Below are 16,502 nucleotides of genomic sequence, written 5' to 3'. Positions count from 1 at the left end.
CTGCTAAGACAGATTTGACTGATTATTCTAGACTGTTGGGATTGATAATTTATCACCAATTAAACTGCATGGCTTAATGGCATTAACAGACTTGATTTGATTGTTTTGTCTATGATGATTGTACCATTTACTGAGGATATATATAAAATTTTACCCCTAAGTTAAACGACTGTAAAATATAACACAGGAGTTATATGAAACTGATGCATACTATATTATAGGCTCTTGTTAGTTTTTCTTATTTGGGTAAGTGTACACACTACGGCTGATTCATAATCCTTTGAGTTCATGTCTATGACTAATTTGTGGACCTTCAGGCTACACACTATGACTAATTCATATTCCTTCAGGTTTATGTCTAGGACTGATTCATGTTCCTTCGGGTACATGTCTATGATTGGTTTGTGGGCCTTTGGGTTATACACTATGACTGATTCATGTTTCTTATAGTTCATGTCTATGACTGATTCATGTTCCTTCAGGTTCATGTCTATGACTTACTTCTAGACGTTTGGATTACACAATACGACTGAATCATGTTCCTTTGGGTTCATGTCTATGACTGATTTGTGGACCTTCGGGTTATACACTATGACTGATTCATGTTTCTTCAGGTTCATGTCTATGACTGATTCATGTTCCTTCGGGTTCATGTCAATGCCTAATTTGTGGGCCTTCGGATTACACACTACGACTGATTCATGTTCCTTCCGGTTCATGTCTATGACATGGTTCATGTTCCTTCGGGTTCATGTCTATGACTTTATGAACCTTCAGGTTACACAATACGACTGATTCTTGTTTGTTCGAGTTCATGTCTATGACTGATTGGTGGACCTTCGGGTTACACATTATGATTGATGCGTGTTCCTTTGGGATCACTACAACTGATATGATAGGCGTATACCAATGCCTAGACCAACTAGCTATTAGGTAACCTAGAGGACCCAGTAGCGGGTTACTTACTAGGTATTATTATACTCATCATTTCTTCCTTTATGTTTTTCAGGGAATGACAGGAATAGATTGGTGAGTGATAGACGGGACCCGTGATAGAGTCATATGGGGAAAAAAGAAATCGCTTCTATTCAGTCTATATTTTTTTCATTTGAATGTTTTGAAACTAGAATTTAGTGTGAAATAACAGTGTTTAATGTTTTGAATGTTTTTCGTACGAATATTATTTTTAGGGGACCCCGAATAAAAGTTTTATTTATTTATTAATTACTTTTTTTTCTAGTTTGTTTTTGGAAAATATCCTTATTATTTTAATGAATTTTTGGTCAAAATATCTAGGTTTTAAATGTGTCTTTAGTTGTAACGGTCCTTGTCAGAGTACTCGAATGGTCGGATCGCTACAATGAATCATTTGAATGTACATAAGTTCTTTCCATCTGACTAGCATACAAGGAAGAAACTAAAATCACAAAATGGTCATCATAAATTACTCTTTTGCATAACACCCTCATGTAACAGTTGTGGACACTTTTTCATATAATAACCAAGTTGTCAACAATTATAACATACATTGTTCCCCTTCAAACACGGACCCTAGTGATCCTTGTGACAAGATGAACACTATGGTCATAAATCTACACTTGCTACTGATTCTCTGGGTTATGTCTTACATGGCTTCTCAAATAAAATTACAGGATAGATAGAGTCTCTTGACCCTTGGTTTCCTCTTCCTACTTTCATTCTTGAATGACAACATGACTTAAAATTTATTCTGCTCATGACTCTAGGTATAAGTCTTCTATTTAATTGTTCATGTGGTGTATTCGAGGAATTACCCATACGATTATCCTTTTTTGTTGTTCCTTTATTTCTTCTTCCTAACAAACATTCCTCCACTCTTTTAGCTGCCTCTACCAGTTTTGAGAAATTTGTCTACTCTGCACTTACTATGATAGATATTTGAATTTCATCCTATAGTCCATTCTCGAACCTCTTTCTATGAAATGAAGAACATTCGACTGCATGGCTGATGATGGCAAAAATGTGTTGGAAAATGAGTAAATGAAGTCTTAAGTTCTCACTTACATCCCTACAAGAATATAGTATTTTCCCGACTCATAACATTGGCTAGATATAGCTTAAACTACGTAGGGAGATAATCTCTCAACAAATAATATCTCATCAAAGAATAGCTGGAAAATAGGCATCAAGAGACATTCTCCCAACGTGCGACACCTATGCGTCGAGAGTTTATCCTAACTCCCAAAGAGGTATATACTTCGTCGAGAGATAGTATCTCCCACGAGGTCAACGTTTCATCGGCAATTGTTACACCTCTCCTGACAATGCCAATGTCGTCGGGAGTTTGTTACACCAACTGGATTTCCTTTTTCAATATCTCAATGGCTTGTAGTTCGTCAAGAGATATGCCTACTCCCGACATCGTCATTGAGAGATCGGGCCCATTTTTCTTTATATATATATATATTCCACTAATTTTTTTTTTAAACTTTGACCTGCCTGTAACCTAAAATTGAACCCAAATCAACAATATTAAGGAAATCTAAAGTTTTCACGTACATTGAGATTAAACAAAAGTTGTTCATAGTACTATTTGCTACATAAAAGAGAGAGAAGTGTACTAGATAATAATGTTTATATTTGCTACATAAAGCATTTTTTAGAGGAAAAATTGTGGATGAATATTGAGATTCAAATATAGACAAGTCCACAAGTTTAGATAGTATGCAAAGTAGGATAACTTGAGCGCATGTGGGAGTTAAAGGCGAGTGGGAAGTTATATAATAAGAAGTAAAAGAAAAAAAAACATAAAAAATAAAAGGAAACAAAAGGTTAAGAATTCTTTTTGGTCTCTCAAGTTTCATTAATTGTATCAATTTGGTCCCTACATTTTCATTAGTAACGATTTGGTCTACATACTTTACAAATCAATTTAATCCTATTAAAAATTTTGTTAGCTTGTCATTTATTTCATTTGATTTGTACAACCATCATTGGAAAATATTGACCTCATTGAAAAGGATACCATTATGCATGATATTGGCTTCAAATCGATAGAAAACTTGATGAAAATATTTTAAATCATACCTAAGTATGAATGAATGAAAAGAAACACATACAATCCAAAGCTAACTTACACACCCTTCTCCTATGAGAAGAATATAAACAAACAATATTAATTAATCAATGTAAATCTCACCCAAACAATATTAATTCTCAACTATCAATATATATTATTTCAATATTTAGATATATTTTCTTAAGATAATTGCAATAGGTAGCATTTTTAAGGCTAATAATTAAGTGTATATCAATATTTTTTTTAAAAAAAATACTAACATAGCAAAGTGTATTGATGATAAACTCTATTGCTAATATACTCCTATTAATGATATAGTCAATAGTAGACTCCGAGAATTAGATCTAAATTTTTCTATATCTACATTTTTTTTCGTCAACGGGTCATATTTGTTGATACTTTGGTATTCAGTGTCATATTTAAGTCTATAGCAGCATTTTAAAAAAATAATAAAAACATAGTAAAGTGTCTCTGTTGTTGGATTCTTATTAGCGATATAGCCTATCATTAATATATGTGCTGATACATAGCAAAACTTCTTTTGCGTTGAGTTATTTGTTGATACTTTGACATTTATTGCTATATTTACTGCTACATCATTCTTTTATTATTAGTTTTTTTTTTTATTCGCAACCAATGAAAATCACAGAAAAAAGTTGAAAGGTGAATTGAATTCACTAAAGTGAAAAAAAATGTAATATGTATAGTAAAGGAATTGACATGGGTTTGTAAAATGAATATAAACCTAATATCAAATAAAGTTTGGATAATATATGCACCGTTCATATTCAATAGTTTTTCCTTTAAATTTTTATGTATTTCATTCTAACTTTTACTCCAAATATATTTTTAATTAAATAGAATAGATTCCCATTTAGATATTTTTTTAATAAAATAAAGAGAATGATGAAAAATCATCCATCAATATTTCAATTTTTAAATTAATGGAGAGAGAAGGGAAGGAGAGACCAATGGGCATAACCGCAATAAATCTAATACTCAAGGGTCAAAAGGTTTTGATGGGTTAATATATGCTCACAACCAAGAGATTTTTTAGGATAAAATTTTTGGGTAATAAAACATATTGGAATCATATAATATAATTTTATATTCTACTTTTGAATGTTATCCAAGTAAATAGAGATAAATGATATTTATATATATTAGATGATTTTAATGAATAAATTTTATATAACTGAATAAATAATTAACTAATTATTTGTAACAAATGAATAGTATTAATTGGACAATCAATTATCACCAAAGAAAGATAATCTTTCCACTACATTAATTTAAAACATTCAAGTTAACTAATCTATATTAATAAATTATTAGTTAATTACCCTTTCTAATGAAATTAATTTAGTACATATTTGTGAATAGAAACTACTCTGTCATGGATTTCAATTTATCAATCCATTATTGTTTTTATATATTACCACTGCAAGTCTTACTTCAATGTTTTACTATAAAATAAATTTATATTGTAATTTTAATAATAAGTTTCAATTAAACATTTAAGATTCAAAGACAGACGTAAATATAACAATTAGACTCAAAATATTAGTAAATATAACACAATAAAAAAAATTATAAATTTTTGTAATTTTAATAATAAGTTTCAATTAAACATTTAAGATTTAAAGACAGTCGTAAATATAGCAATTAACTCAAGTATTAGTAAATATAGCACAATAAAAAAAATTACAAATATAACAAAATTTACTATGTCACTAATAGAAGTCTACCAACAATAAAGTTTATTCCTGATATATTTTGTTATAATTATTATTCTTTAAAGTTTTTGTTATACTGTCTGATAGGCAATTTGAAAATAATGGATTCAATGAATACAAAGTTGTATTCGATATTTTGAGATATGTGTTTGGAACCATATTCATAAATTGATTTCAAATTTAAACAATTATTCTGAATGTGAAAATTTCAAATTCAAAATATGAAAACCATGAAAACATAAAAATATTGTTTTTCAGAAATTGGACTATTTGGATAAGAAAATACTGAAACAATTTTAAATTACATAATCTAGATTATCTACTATACTTACAAGTGATTTATGAAGGGTTGTCGCACTGTTGATTGGTTATATGGACATGATAACGGGCAGAAATGCAAATTATCATAGTGCTAAGTCCTTAAACAATGTTAGATTACGTTGATGAAATATGTTAATTTGCATCTATTAAGCATCGATTTCATAATATTGCGGTCGCACGCGTTCAACGCATTAGAACAGTTGATTTTTTTATTTTTGTGCAGAATATGCATTGATGCAATGCAAGAATTGCGATCATAGGAAATCACTGGTCGAGCGCAACTTCACCGCAAGGCAAAATGATTGTGTTCGCAAACATTCGCCCGAGAAGGATCGCCGCAACTTGGTCAACGCAACATGGTGGACGCATCTGGTTGAAAGGCTAATTAATCGCGATGGGATAGAAAGCTGATGACAATCGAATCCGAATTAAGTTTATAACCGATAATGGTCACAAAGTACATTTAGCTTTTTGGTGATAATTATTCGGCGCATCAGTCAGGAATTAAAGCCATCCTATCTGTACAACCATGAGAGAGAAACCGCCTTTCACCATGGATGCCCTATAAATACTAAGGGAATTCTTTAGTTGAAGGGGTTGACAAATTGATCAGTTCACCATTCCTTAGTTCATACATCTTTGTTCTTAGTTTTCTTTCATTTTAAGGCAGAAGAGAGGAAGAAGTTTGTGCCGGCAGATCGTTCTAGTAAACTTGGGAGAGCATCGGAAGCTTCAAGGGCAGAGAGAGGGCTGACGCCTGCGGGAGCAAGAACATCTTTAGAACCGAATAGACATTTTAGTGTAAAAGCCTCGGTCAGTAAGGAATTGCTACCAAACTCTCTACCTTTAACTTTCATAGTTATTTTGTACTCAAACTCATTTATAAAAATGGAATTTCCTTCTCTATATCTATTCGTTCTCTATTATTCATGCATGAATAGCTAAATCAGTTGAATGGGTCAAGAAGCATTTAGCGAGCACAACTAGGGAATCTTCATTCTTTACGATTATCTTGTATTATGTATGCTTCATTCATCCATTAGAGATACTCGGGAGGGTAGTCTAAGGACAGGATCTAGACTTGGGAAGGTCAGGTTAGAATCTGGGCTCGGAAGAGCCAGATTAAAACGCATAATCAAGAGATAGGAGCTTAGGAATGAGCACTATTTATTATTAACGCATCGCATGCATCCTAGAGATAGGATATGATTGTATGCGGTCACCTTGCTTTCATGCATTTTGCATCTTCACATAGGACAAGAGTAGAGACTTAGGAATAAGCTCTATGGACACTTTTGCATTCAATACATGTGTCCTAGACTTAGGAGCATCACATTTGCATTGGAAAATGACTTGTTGTGTATGGTTGTAACATGATCGCATAGTCTGATGCATTCCCAAGTAACGCTAGCTAAAGATCTTCTCAACCCGTTCATCGCATACTCATTGTATCTATTACACAACCGCCTTATTTGTTTATTTGTCATTAACCCAATCAACAAAAAACCAACAATTTATTTACTCGGTTACCGCAAGATTTTCATAAAAATTACCAACGCAATCTATTTTCACAAGTCCCTGTGTTCGACCCTTGACTTACTAGGAAACTCAGAGAAATTTACACTTGGATTCCGTTGGGAAACTTGAGTGCACAACGCAATTTCATCAACATATATCATCCACATTTCCACTTCAAAAAATCAAGCATCAGGACACAGAAATATTTCTATAGTTAGAAGAGTGCAGCTATAGGTCTTTAGTGGAGTGCCCGATGGTTAACGGATGGTGGATCTCGTGAATAAAGAGTTTTGTCAATTATTCACAAACCATTGGAGCTTCAAGTTACAGGTCCATAAGGTTCCATTGGTAGCTCAATGTGTTCAAGTTGAGAATCATATTTTGGAGTTAGTTTGAAGTGTTCAAATTAACAAGATAAAATTCAATTCTATGTGATATAATTGGTGTGATGTATTAGATACATTAATTGGAGGAATTGATATAAATATGATTTATATTAAGTAACATAAAATAGAAAAAGAACTATGGTTCATATGTTTCATATGATGAAATATTAAAACTATAGGTTATAAATATAATATGATAAGTTGGTTATCATATATATTTATAATATATTGATTATATGATAATTAATTTATTTTTCTCTAATAATCGTTTGAGTGGGAGGTTATTGGAAGTTTTATGGAAACCATGAGATAAGAGGAAAATTGTTTTCCAAAATTAGTAGTTGATTCATTCAGATAATTCTCACGGAAAAGGCTATCGAGTAAATGGAGTTTTACTAAGCAATAACATTGACAGAGCATACACGATCACTTAGAGTTGACTATACGATAGTTATTCAGCTGATCATTGCTACACGATCGTGTAGCAAAGTCTATGCGATAGGCTTGCATTTACTCAATGATTGAGTACATTGTCTATGCGATAGACATTGTTCTTATATCCTACATACTCGATTGTCTACTCGATATCATAGGCCTCCTCTCTTTCTCAATCCAATATCATACAGAGCCCACAACTCCTGGATTCTCACATCGAAAATACAAAGGGAACACTTGTGGTGGTGTCCTTACTCAGTTCGTGAATCGAGTTGGACTCGATTGGTGTTCTAATTCTCCTGGAGTCTCATTGTTTGTAAACAATTTGTACACATTGCTATTAATAAAATAAATGTTATTTTATTTGCATTTATTCATATCCAATAAATTAAGATATGTGGTTATTTCATGTTACTTAAGTATGTATGTGAGATATACAAGTGGATCATGCCTTAAGTAACAACCTAAATGGTCTGTAGTATAAGGATAAAGGAGAGATACCTTATCCTGGTGACACTACGAATATGGCCCGCTTTGTAGATATTTACAAGTATTGTAAAGTGCTACAAATGGTCCAATCCTAACCATTTATGCTCATACAGCGTTGCTAAACGATTGAGTAAAGAGTTTACTCTATCGTGTAGATGATTATAAGGAGTTGTTACACGATCAAGGAGACGTGTTCTTTGCCCGGATGGTTCAAGACCCGGTTTGCTTGTTTGAACCCATTGACTCAATTGCTTTTTGTAATAATTAGCTTTGTCTTTTTTTCTTTTCTTTTAGGACTTGAGGTTAATTATCCAGGTTCATCAACTTTTACTTAATGTACATGAGATGTTTATTTATATGCCACAATGTATGACATATAGATTTAGAGCCTATCTTAGGTTATTCATTTTATTCATGCATCATAAATTATAAGTGTTATAATATGGTACATGATTAAATTACAAGAAAGCATGCTCATGCATCCTGAAATATAAGAGTTATATTTATGCATGCATTAAGCATATTCTTGCATCTTCTTTATAATATAAGAGTTATAGTATAAGGGTGTACGAGAGGATATATGCTTGGTTCATTGCTTTGTTATATAAATGTTGTATAAAAGTAGCAATGAATGAATAATACATGGAGCTTGACACTTAGGCTTGTTTATAATAGTTATGAAGCCTTGTATGTATTTCTTTGCATTGTGGTTTGTTTTAGTTGTTTCATATTACGAGTGTTATAATGGAAATTAGAACTAAAATCTATAAGAAAGAGTTTCATGCGAACTTAGGTGAACTCATGTTTTAAAAGGGTTTTAAAATTGGACTGAGATAGACCTAAGTTCCTTGTTCTAATGAGATCAGATACTTAAGTTTAATCTTTTGAATCGGTTTATTAGGATTAAATTGATTTCCATAAGAGACTAAATTTTTATTAAATCTATCTATAAGGGATATTTTGTCTAAGGCGGGTTCTGTCTAGGCTGGGGTACTTAAGTTAACAGAAACGAACCCCTATCTGAGAACCTACCTGGAAAGGTGAATTAGATAGATTTGCTACAAGCATACAACAGTTGATCAAAGACTTCATTAAAGAGTTTAATGAACGATGATCAAAAGTTGTTCAACTTTCCAAAATAAGAGTTACTTTTGGGTGAACCTAAAAAGTTAGTTAGTTAAAATTATTAGTCGTGTCTTTCTAAGTAAACTAAACTCTAGGTTATAAGATACTCAGTGGGAGGAAAAGATATATATGATATGTCAATTTCACTCATGTTTCTCCCTGAATGTTCACGCCGTGAGATTCATTCTTGGCCTCGGGGTGCCCTGAGAGCATCCCCCTTTGGATGGTGTTTGCATGAGTGAATATCAAGGTGGACGAAGAGAGTATTTATAGAAAGTGGGTGAAGGACGTGTGTCAACATGTCCTATGCTCTTCTTCATAGGTTTGCACCTTGAGATATTCTTGCACCGCTTCATGACACCCTAGGAGCATCCCCCTTCGAACGGTTTTTGTGCGGTTGGTCAATATCAAGGTGAACTCCAGAAATTGATTGCGACGCTTTAGTTTTTGCCCCAATCAGATTTTTTCCCTTCGGATTGGCTATTTGGGACGAAATTCTAGGATCTAAAACAAAGGGTCACACTTACGAAAAATTGTTAAGCAAGTTAATGATTTCTTGACCAAATCATTGATGGTTAGTCATTATAGGAACAAAAGTTGTTTGGTATTAATGACTGGTTGAGAGTGTCTCAATTCAGAGGAGGGATAAATTGACTACCCTTCGGTGGCTTTTGTCCTAAACCACTGAAGCGTTTTTGCAAAACTAGATGTCACACGGGGTTCATTTAGATTTTGCTAAACCAAATTGGATGTTGTTTTTCAGAGTATTTGCTAAAATCTAATGTAGATCAATGTGTTTGTTTTTTCAGCAACATGTATGATTTTCCGTTAGTTGCCTATTTTAAAATGACGAAATACATATATTGGAAAAAGCTCTTAAAAAGTATCTCGTGGTAAACGACCTCGAGTTTGTTATGGTTGAGGAGTGTCTTCAAGTTTTGACCCTTGATGCCCCGTGAAATGTCTGTAATGCATATAAGGTGTGAATGAAGGCTAATTCAATGGCCCGACTTCACATTTTGGCTAGCATACTTGATGCATTAGCCAAAAGGGCTGAGAACATGGTCATTGCACTTGAGATCATGGACTCGTTGCAATTTCTTGTTTGAACAACAGTTCTCACTTTTTGAGCAAAAAAGGATGGATGACAAAGAAACCAGTAGTATCAGTTTCGAAGATAATCTTCAATATTTCTTGAATGTCAAGGGACTAAAAGAGAAATCAATTGTTGCTAACTCGGGTGAAATTCAATAACAAGAATTTTTCTCTGAAATGGAACTTGGAGCTGATTTAGGTTCTGATACTGATCCCACTACTCTCCAGAAGAGGAATAAGTCTAAAGACAGTAAATGTGATTTATTGGTCTTGGAGACGTGTTTGGTAGAGAATGATGATTCTGCCTGGATACTTGATTCATGTGCTACTAATCACGTAAGTTCTCCCTACCAAGGATTTAGTTCCTCGAAAGCGTTGGAAGATGAAGAGTTGACTCTTCAAATCGGTACTGGTGAGGTTGTTTCAATTGCTGCTGTAGGCAGGCTAAAGTTATTTTTGGATAAGAAACGTTATTTGTTACTGTGTTTGTATTTCCTCATATAAAGAGGAACTTAATCTCAATTTATTGTCTGATTGAACAAGGTTATATCGTCTCCTTTTCTGAGAGTAAAGTGTTTATTTTCAAGAATGTTATGGAGATTGGTTTTGGTTCAATGGAAAATAACTTGTATGTACTAAGGCCATTAGTCATAAAAGCCTTGCTTAATACTAAAATTTTCAAAACAACGACAACTGCAAAAAGACCAAAGGTTTCTCCTAAGAAGTGTGCATCTTTGGTATCTAAGGATAGGTCGCATAAACCTCAATAGGATTGAGAATTTTGTCAAATGTGGACTTCTAAAGAGTTTAGAAGAAAACTCCTTGTCGATGTGTGAATCATGCCTTGAAGGTAAGATGACCAAACGATCATTTACTGGAAAAGGTTATAGAGCCAAGGAAACCTTAGAGCTTATACATTCAGACCTCTGGGGTCCAAGAGTGTTAGAGCTCGAGGTGGGTATGAATATTTCATCTATTTCATAGATTATTATTCAAGATACGGGTATCTATACCTAATGCAATGTAAGTCTGAAGCCCTTGACAAGTTCAAGGAGTATAAGATTGAAGTTGAATACTTGTAAGGTAAAAAGATAAAAACACTACGATCTTATCGTGGTTGAGAGTATATGGACTTAGAATTCCAAAACTATACGATAGAACATGGAATCATGTCCCAACTCTCGGCCCTAGGTACACCTCAGCAGAATGGTGTATTAGAAAGGAGAAACAGAACCCTGTTGGACATGGTTCGGTCTATGATGAGTTATGCTCATCTTCCATACTCGTTTTGGGGATTTGCAGTGGAGACTGCATGTTACATTTTGAATAATGTTCCCTCAAAGAGTGTTTATGAAACGCCTTTTGAGCTGTAGAGAGGCCGTAAAGGTAGTTTACTCCACTTTAATACAAGCTAGTGTAGCCTTTTACTTAGAATTATGAGGGCTAACAAGTAGAATATGCATTAATTACTAAGAATTCGTGTGAAAAGAGAGCTTGCGAAAATCAGCACTAAAAATCCTCGCTAACCCTATATCATGCGTTATATGGCATCAAAATATCTTCTTTTGTAGCAATCATAGGAATCGATCACATGCATTGATCTCAGACCATCGTAAAGATGATCGCATGCGTTGATCTTCATGAAGACCAGTTCGTCGCATGGAATGCCGCAACTACAGAGTGATAATCGTGATAGAAGATCGATCGCAAAGTGAGTGGAATGCGTTGATACTTCAGGAGAAAAAGCATGAACAAATACCTTGGGAGTATAAAAATATAAGATCATGTTGACATTTCACCTACCGCGTCAGAAGTGGCAGTGATTCAGAACGGGACCACCAATGCCGTCAGTGTTTGAGCCCTATAAACAGAGCCTTAGAGCCAAAACTCAAAGTATCTGAGCTTCTGCCTTAAGGCAGATCATTGTGATCATAGATGAGAGCATGAGCAGACACTCTTTGAGGATTCTTCAACTAAATAGCCCATTCCGAGTGACGACTGGAGTTTCGTCGGAGATAGAGCTTGAGAGAGACTACTCCACCACCCATCCATGGCACCACCGGTAGCCTTGGCGTACATCTGCTGGAAGCAAGAGATTGCTTACATCTATCCCTCCATCTTTCTTCTTATCTTTCTATTGTATTAAATTTTGGCTTAAGACATTAATACATTTTGTCATCAATGCATTTCTTTAAGTTCCTTCAACACCATTTTCATCATCTTCTTATTCTTTATCATCTTTTACTTTCATTGCAGTGAGTTAAGTGTAGATTGCAAGAGTTATCACATACTCGATCATGTGACATCGAGATATGATGCATGTAGCAACCCATCGAGAGGTGTACGTTGTGCGAGTATAACGAGTTAATCCTCTTTGCTTACTGCGAGGCTATCACAATGCTTTTCTATGAGTTGAGTAGCTATAACCACTGCCCGAGGGGGTAAGTAGGTTGAACTCACTAAGCAAAGTAAGCAGTGTTCCTAGAGATAGGAATAATCTTATGCTCAACACAACCATGCATTGTAGAGATATAAGCATAAGGCTGACCACTGATAGGTGTGCGATGCATTAGTGTGGCGAGCTGGGATTACCCTTACGACCAAGCTTAATGCCGTGGCAAATTTATCCCCTCCACAATTCTATTTCTTCGTGCATCTTATTACGCGTTAATAGTTCCCGCATCTCTACCAATTCTAATAGTTAAACTTCTATCGCTCAATCTATTTAGTTAGGAGTAGGAGTAGCGCATAATCCTTTATATTCTATCTTTTTACTTTTATTCATCGCCTCAAACGCATCACTTCATGAACATTATTGAGTTACAAGTCCCTGTGTTTGACCTCAGATCATCCTGAGAAACTTGATTTCTCATTATACTTGGTGAGAGAGCAAAAAACTTGTGATAGTAACGTATGGTCATCGCATACATACTTAAACACATATTTTATATTTTCTAGTCCAACACATGACCATCAACATATGGAATAGCATAAGACAAGCATATTTATTTTTCTTATCTTCTTTTCCAAACCATCATTAACCCTAAGAAGTTGGAACGACGTTCGAATGTTTGCCTCTTTGTAGGCTACCTCAAGGAAACGAAGGGTGGATACATCTATGATCCAAGTGAGAATAAGGTGTTTGTATCGACAAATGCTATCTTCTTGGAAGAAGACCACATAAGGGATCATAAACCACAAAGCAAACTTGTTTTACATGAGATTTTCAGTAAGACTACTGCGAGTTCAACAAGAGTTGTTGTACATACTGATATCAAGAAGAGTTGTTGACGTCAATCTCAAGATTTGAGACTGCCTCGACGTAGTAGGAGGGTTGCGAAACCACCTGATCTGACATGGGTTTGACTCAAGCCTAAAACATCTTATCTGATGATGGAGTTGAGAATCCATTGTCTTATAAGCAAGCAATGGAGGATGTTGACAAAGAGGAGTGGATTAAATCCATGATCAGGAAATGGAGTGTATCTACCTCAATTTTGTCTAGGAACTTGTGGATCAAACTGATGAGGTAAAACCTATAGGGTATAAGTGGATCTACAAGAGAAAATGAGGTGTAGATGGAAAGGTGCTAACTTTAAGGCTAGACTCGTGGCAAAGGGTTATACATAGGTTGAGGGAGTGGACTATGAGGAAACTTTCTCACCTGTTGCATGTTGAAGTCTATCAGGATTCTCCTGTCAATGGATACAATTTATGATTATGAGATATGGCAAATGGATGTGAAGACTGCCTTTCTGAATGGTAATCTTGAGAAGACAATCTATATGGCTCAACCATAGGGGTTTATTATTCCAGATCAAGAGCAAAGAGTTTGCAAGCATAATAGGTCCATTTATGGGCTGAAACAGGTGTCTAGATCGTGGAACATTAGATTTTGACAGTGCGATTGAATCATTTGGCTTTAATCAGAAGGTTGATGAGCCTCGTGTTTACAAGAAAATCATCAACAGCTCAATAGCTTTCCTGGTGCTATAAGTGGATGATATCCAACTCATTGGGATTGATGTAGGTTTACTGACTGACATTAAGAAGTGGCTAGCCACCAATTCCAAATGAAAGAATTGGGAGAGGTGCAATATGTTCTAGGGATCCAGATCATTTGGGATCGTAAGAACAAGAGGTTGACCTTCTCTCAGGCATCATACATTAACAAGATGTTGATCAGGTACTCGATGTAGAATCTCAAGAGGGGTTTATTACCCTTCAAGCATGGAATTATTCTGTCTAAGGAACAGTATCTCGAAACACCTCAAGTGGTTGAGAGAATGAGATGGATTCCCTATGTTTCAGTTGTTGCAAGCCTTATGTATGCAATGTTATGTACTCGACCTGACATTTACTATGCAATAGGGATTGTCAGTCGTTATCAGTCCAATCTAGGATTAGATCACTGAACGGTGGTAAAAAAGATTCTCAAGTATCTTCGAAGAACGAGAGACTATATGCTCGTATATGGAGATAAGGATTTGATCCTTACAATGTCACACCCTACTTCAGATTACCCTCTTAACCTAGATGGAGTGGTGACTGCAGCTATTACCAACCTTTTTGCTGACACTTACTACCTACCTAACCTGTTAAATTTGCTAAAACCCTGAATACGTACATTTCATCAATATACTGAACAAATTAACTCAGAACTTATCACATTTACATTGCAGGGTTTCATAGCATTGTTCTTACATGAAAATTACAACATAGTGAGCCCCATCTAGAATACTAGTAACGATATGACAGACAAATGTGTACTAACTAATACAAGTCTTCAATTAAGCTTCCTTCAACCTGACTCTTTGAGTGGCAGAGCGACAGAGAGGTCTTTAGGGAGTTGACCACTACCTGAAAGGAAAACATTTGAAAATATGAGCTAGAAGAACAGTGAGTGACTAATATTTAAAGCATAACTTTCATACATAAATTTGATATTAAAACTGAAATCTTTAACTGAAAAACATAACTTGACAACTATTATTCATGTCATCATTAACATCACATAACACTTTTTCATGCTTTGCTAGACTGTGCCTTAGTCTATTAGTCTAAAGTGGCCCTTTTGCTCACTCTTTATCATTCTTTACTACATTACTACTTAACTGGGAAGGAACCCTTTTGTTCACTTCCTAAAAACATAATTTTCATCCTTAGTTGAGAGAGAACCCTTACTCAATTCCTCAACATCAATCCATAGCTAGTGTGGAGTGATCTGAACACTACCAATAACAACTTTTCTTTCATTCGTGTGATTCTGGTTTAAGTACTGTCATATCTTAGGTACTACTGCTCAGATACCTTCTCCGTGTCCTTCAGTATCGAGCTATTCAAATCTAAGACTGAGCTTCAGTACCTTCTCATTAAGTCCTTCAGTATTGAGCTACTCATGCTGAACTTTCATATTCTTATCTCTTAATTACTTAGTTGCCCCAAATCATTCTATACTAATGAATCCTCATGTTCATGAAAAGCATAGCATAAACATAACATTAACGTGAGATGTGTTGCTTGGAAACTATTTGAGAATAGTTGTCATAAATAGCTTTCAGTAAACATGCATTGTGATGCGTTATTTTATGATGTGGAAATGTCAATGAAATGCGATGGTGAAATTGCGTTGACCACTCAAGTTTCCTCAGTGGAATCCAAGTGTAAACTCCATTGAGTTTCCTGGTAAGTCCAGGGTCGAACTCAGCACTCGTGAAAATAGGTTGTGGTGGTAATTTTTAGAAAACTTTGCGGTGACTGATAACTCAATTAATTGTTGGTTTGTTGTTGATTGCATTAAAGAAAAATAAACAAATGTGGTGGATTTGAGAAAAGTCGGATTATGTGATAGATGCACTGAGTATGCGGATGAATGGGTTGAGAAGGTCTTTAGCTAGCGTTACTTGGGAATGCGTCAAACTATGCGATCATGCTACAACCATGCACAACAAGTTATTTTCCAATGCAAATGCGATGCTCCTAAGTCTAGGACGCATGTGTTGAATGCAAAAGTGTCCATAGAGCTTATTCCTAAGTCTCTATTCTTGTCCTATGCGATGATGCAAGATGTATAAAGGCAAGGTGACCGCATGTTGACTCATAGGTAGGTATGATATTAAATGCTCAAAATGATGCGATGCTACTTCCATTTATGCGTCAATTAGTAATATTTATGTAGTATGCTATGCATTGTCACAAGTTTCCTTACGATGGAGCCAAATGTAATTCCACCGCAAGTTTCTCGGTATGATCCGAGGTCGAACACGGGGAAATGGTTTTCGGTTATTACAGTATGTTCATGGTATATGCGACCATGTTTCCAATTCTTTATAAAGAAGT

Source organism: Benincasa hispida, chromosome 2, assembly GCF_027475165.1.
Source record: "Benincasa hispida cultivar pf3 chromosome 2, pf3_genome.v1.1, whole genome shotgun sequence".
NCBI lineage: Eukaryota > Viridiplantae > Streptophyta > Magnoliopsida > Cucurbitales > Cucurbitaceae > Benincasa > Benincasa hispida.
This window is presented reverse-complemented; position numbering follows the sequence as displayed.